A 6,000-nucleotide genomic window follows, 5' to 3' on the forward strand; every position below is an offset into this window, starting at 1 on the left:
CAATATCCTCATCAGAGGATGAGCAGGTTAAGTTGCTTAGTACTGGATTTACATCTCCCAAAATTACCAGCTAAGCCAACTACATTTCTTTATAATGATACAGTGTCAATTGTCAAGCTTTAGAAACAGAAAATGAACTGATACATAGTGAAGGAAAAGCAAAGTTTGAGTTTGGTATTTTCATGGTCAATCAGTAGAACTAGTGATGGAGATAATACCTGGAAGTATCTGCATGAGCTTCTGGCTACTCTGCTCTGAGGGACGGGTTCAGTCTGACTTTCAAACTGAAATTGATACATACATATGAGATAACATGCTTGTGGTTATAAGCTTGAATAAATTTATAGTCCCGTCAATGTGGGCAAAGGATAGTAAGACGAGCTATCTCAATATCCATCAGCAGATAGAGCACAGCTACTAACAATCTTTTGGAGCCCTGACCCTACCCACCCAACCACAGAAGAGGAAGGCTCCCTGCAATGATCCTTCACAAGTGTATGTCCAAGGATTGCACAATGTTAACCTCCTTCATTGAACACAGAACCTTCTGCATTTTGGGAACTTAGTTTTCAGTTCTGCTTTTCAGCTCATGAGTGTAGTTTGGTGACCTTTACATTTTTTTTTTATTATTTTATAATTTAATTTAATAGTACATACATATCCCCTGTCCTCCCTCATCCTGCCCTCCCCTCGGCCTCCCACCAAATCACCCCCATTCCCATTTCCTCCAGGGCAGGACTTCCCTGGGGATTCACCTCAGCCTGGTAGATTCAGTAGAGGCAGGTCCATTCCCCTCCTCCCTTCACCCAGGCTGAGCAATATGTCCCTGCATAGGTCCCATGCTCCAAACAGCCAGTTCATGCACTAAGGACAAGTCCTGGTCCCACTGTCTGGGGGCCTCCCAAACAGATCAAGCTAATCAACTGTCTCACTTATCCAGAGGGCCTGATCCAGTTGGGGGCTCATCAGCCATTGGTTCATAGTTCATGTGTTTCCACTGGTTTGGCTATTTGTCCCTGTGCTTTATTCCAATCCAGGTCTCCACAACTCTGGCCTATACAATCCCTCCTCTTTCTCACTGATTGGTGTCCTGGAGCTACACCTGGGGCTTGGCTGTGGATCTCTGCATCTGCTTCCATCAGTCATTGGATGAGAGTTCTACCATAACAGTTAGGGTGTTTGACCATCCTATCACCAGAGTAGGTCAGTTTGGGCTTTCTCTCCACCATTGCCAGTAGTCTATTGTGGTGGTATCTTTGTGGATTTCTGGGGACCTGTCTAGTACTTTGCTTCTTCCTATTCCCATGGGGTCTTCATTTAGCATGGTCTGTCTTTCCTTGTTCTCCCTCACTGTTCTTGATCCAGCTGGGATCTCTCGCTCCCCTAAGCTCTCTTTCCTGGACCCTTGCCCTTCATTAATCCCTACTCACGACCAGTTTGCTCATGTAGATCTCATCCATTTCTCTGTTGTTGGGCGATCCCTTTGTCTTTCTTAGGGTCCTCTTTACTAGGTAGCCTCACTGGAGTTGTGAGTAGTAGTCTAGTCTTCCTTTGTTTTATATCTAGTATCCACCTATGAGTGAATACATACCATGTTTGTCTTTCTGATCCTGGGTTACCTCACTCAGGATGATTTTTTTCTAGATCCATCCATTTGCCTGCAACACTTTACAAGAGAGCAGTCCTGGCCCCTTTAACCATAACATTTACATAACCGAACTCACTTTGTTTCCATGTACATTGTAAAACACTCTGAAAGTTAACCAATCCTTGCTCCTCCAAGTCACAAGCCATCCTGAACCCATAAATGTTGTGAAAATGACACTGATATTAGACAGTCACCATGATGCTGTAGCTCATAGTTGAGATGCTAACAACATATAAGTTGGAATGGACATTTGTTTATAAACAGGCATTAAATCAAAATCAACCTTCATAAAATCCAGCAGGATTCTGAACAATGAACTAGGAATACCAAAGTGGTAAGAATGCTGAGATGACGTACCTATAAAATTCATGTATTTTGATAAGAAAAGGCCAATGAATCTACACGAGATTTTTTAGCAGAATAGTATCAAATACAGAACCATGAGAATACCATGTTTTCTTCATTTTCCTCTGTGCCGGCTGGTTTTGTGTGTCAACTTGACACAAGTTAGAGTCATCAGAGGAAGGATACTCAGTTGAGGGAATGCCTCCATGAAATCCAACTGTAAGTCATTTTCTCAATTAGTGATCAAGGGGGAAGGCCCAGCATATGGTTCGTGGTGCCTTCACTGGGCTACTGGTCCTGGGGTCTATAAGAAGGTGGGCTGAGCAAGCCATGGGTAGCAAGCAGGTAATCAGCTCCCCTCCATGGTGTCTGCATTAGCTCCTCCCTCCAGTAACCTGTCCTGTTTGTGTACCTATCCCAATTTCCTTTAGTAATGAACAGTAATTCTGAAGAGTAAGCCAAATAAAATATTTCCTCCCCAACTTGCCTTTTGGTCATGGTTTTTTGTCACAGCAATAGAAACCCTAACTAAGACCAATGAACTACGACCAGTGTAGTGGGGTATTGCTGTGACAGACCTGACAATGTTTTTGGGAGGATTGTGGAAGGATATTGTAACTTTCGACTAGAAGAGCCATTGAGTGTTGAGAGACCTCAGTGGGATGTTCCGTGGGAACTTGGCAGATAAAAATATTAAGAGAAATGCAGAAGATGGAGGCCTGACTGGCTTGTAAAATATCAGAGGAAATTTTAAAGATGATATGAGGGCCATTTTCTATTTTTGTATTAAGAACAGGTGGATCTAGTTAGCTGGGACTGAAAAATCAACTGTGATTAACAAGATACCAAAACTACTAAAGCAATCCTGTGGTTCTTGTTAGCCTTTTCTGAAGAATCATTGGTGATTAAGAAGATACCAGAATTACTGAAGTAAAACCTTTATGATACTGGGAAAATTGAAGCTGGTCAGCTGGAGCTAAGATATTAGCAGACATTAAGAGGAGGCCAGCCCCGACCCCATCCCTGGGCACCAGCCACTCCGGGGAAGACCTGCCCAACTTGGCCCCAGGTTCTGGTCACCGGGCAGGTTCCCTTCTAGCCCCACCGGGAAGGATCCCCTTCTCCAAGACCCCTGGCAGACCCTGCAGTCTCCACGCCCTGCCCCCACGCCCATCCGCCTGAGCCCCAAGCCTCTTCCTGAGACTTAGAGGCCGGCCCCCAGCTCCCATCTTGCCCCGGACTTCCCTTCTGAAGCACAGGTGAGTGCCCTAGCTTGCCCCCGACCCCATCCCTGGGCACCAGCCACTCCGGGGAAGACCTGCCCAACCTAGCCCCAGGTTCTGGACCCCGGGCAGGTTCCCTTCTAGCCCCACCGGGAAAGATCCCCTTCTCCAAGACCCCTGGCAGACCCTGCAGTCTCCACGCCCTGCTCCCACCCCCATCCGCCTGAGCCCCAAGCCTCTTTCTGAGACTTAGAGGCCAGCCCCCAGCTCCCATCTTGCTCCAGACTTCCCTTCTGAAGCACAGGTGAGTCCCCTAACTTACCCCCAACCCCATCCCTGGGCACCAGCCACTCGGGAAGACCTGTCCAACTTGGCCCCAGGTTCTAGTACCGGGCAAGTTCCCTTCTAGCCCCATTGGGAAGGATCCCCTTCTCCAAGACCCCTGGCAGACCCTGCAGTCTCCATGCCCTGACCCCACGCCTATCCGCCCAAGCCCTAAGCCTCTTCTTGAGACTTAGAGGCTGGCCCCCAGCTCCCATCTTGCCCCGGATTTCCTATCTGGAGGAGAGAGAGAGAGAGAGAGAGAGAGAGAGAGAGAGAGAGAGGAGAGCACCCATCCTCCCCCGGACTTCCCTTCTGAACAAGAGCCCCGGACTTCCAATTTGGACAAGAGATCTCCCATCTGGACAAGAGAGAGAGACTTCCTGAATCTGTCAGCTCTGTCTGAACCAAGTGTGCGGATAAGGCCAAGAATGAACCACAAGGAGATGGGCAGATGTCAAGGCAGAAACACATACAACAAAATGAATAGCAATACACCATCACCAGGCCCTAGCCCTCCTCCAACACCTAGACCTGAACATCAGAAATTGGAAGAAGCAGAAGAAAATAGCCTTATGAATGTCATCATGAAGAAGGTAGAGGCTCGTGTAGAGGAAAAGACAAAAAAAATGTGAAGAACGCTGTAAACAACTAGAGGAAAGGGCAAACAAATTAGAAGAAATCAAAAAAGTCCTGGAAGAGAACAATAAAATACTGAAAGAAAATCAAGAAAAATCAATGAAACAAATGAAGGAAACAGTCCAAGACCTGAAAAGGGAAATAGAAAAAATGAAGAAGACACAAACAGAGGGAAAGCTGGAAATAGAAAATCTGAGAAAACGATTGGGAACTTCAGATGCAAGTATAATCAACAGAATGCAAGAGATGGAAGAGAGAATCTCTAGCGTTGAAGATACAATAGAAGAAATAGATTCATCAGTCAAAGAAAACACTAAAGTCAACAAAGTCATGAACCAAAATGTCCAAGAAATTTGGGACACCATGAAAAGACCAAACCTACGAATAATAGGGGGAGAAGAATACCAACTCAAGGGCACAGAAAATATATTCAACAAGATCATAGAAGAAAACTTTCCCAACTTAAAGAAGGAAATGCCTATGAAGATACAGGAAGCCTATAGAACACCAAACAGACTAGACCCCCAAAAAAAAGTCCCCTCGGCACATAATAATTAAACAATTAAACGTACAGAATAAAGAAAGAATATTAAGAGCAGCAAAGGAAAAAGGCCAAGTGACATATAAAGGCAAACCTATCAGAATAACACCCGATTTCTCAATGGAGACTTTGAAAGCCAGAAGGTCCTGGACAGATGTAATGCAGACACTAAGAGACCATGGATGTCAGCCTAGACTAATATACCCAGCAAAACTTACAATCATCATGGAGTGAACAAGACATTCCATGACAAAGCCAGATTTAAACAATATTTATCCACAAACCCAGCCCTACAGAAAGCACTAGAAGGAAAATTCCAACCTAAGGAAGTCAGATACACCCTCAAAAACACAGGCAATAGATAAAGCCACAGCAGTAAACCCCAACGAAGAAAAGTACACACACATCACCACCAAAAAATAACAGGAATGAACAATCACTGGACATTAATATCCCTCAATATCAATGGACTTAATTCACCTATAAAAAGACATAGGCTTACAGAATGGATACGAAAGCAGGACCCATCTTTCTGCTGCATACAAGAAACACATCTCAAATTCAAAGATAGACACTACCTAAAAATAAAAGGCTGGGAAAAGACTTTCCAATCAAACGGTCTTAAGAAACAAGCGGGTGTAGCCATCCTGATATCCAGCAAAATAGACTTCAAACTAAAATCAATCAAAAGAGATCAAGAAGGGCATTACATACTCATCACAGGAAGATCCACCAAGATGAAGTCTCAATTCTGAACATTTATGCCCCAAACACAAGGGCACCCACATATGTAAAAGAAACATTATTAAAGCTTAAATCACATATAAAACCCCACACATTAATAGTGGGAGACCTCAACACCCCACTTTCACCACTGGACAGATCCCCCAAATCGAAACTTAACAGAGAAATAAAGGACTTAACTGATGTCATGACGCAAATGGACCTAATCGACATCTACAGAACATTCCATCCTAACAAAAAAGAATATACCTTCTTCTCAGCACCCCATGGAACGTTCTCTAAAATAGACCACATACTTGGTCACAAAACAAATCTAAACAGATACAAAACAATTGGAATAACCTCCTGTGTTCTATCAGACCACCATGGTCTAAAGTTGGATTTCAACAACAACAAAAACTACAGAAAACCTACAATCTCATGGAAACTGAACAATACCCAACTGAATCACCAATGGGTTAAGGAAGAAATAAAGAAAGAAATTAAAGACTTCCTAGAGATCAATGAAAATGAAGACACCGCATATCCAAACCTATGGG

The sequence above is a fragment of the Peromyscus eremicus genome, chromosome 1 (genome assembly GCF_949786415.1).
Source record: "Peromyscus eremicus chromosome 1, PerEre_H2_v1, whole genome shotgun sequence".
NCBI classification, from domain to species: Eukaryota; Metazoa; Chordata; class Mammalia; order Rodentia; family Cricetidae; genus Peromyscus; species Peromyscus eremicus.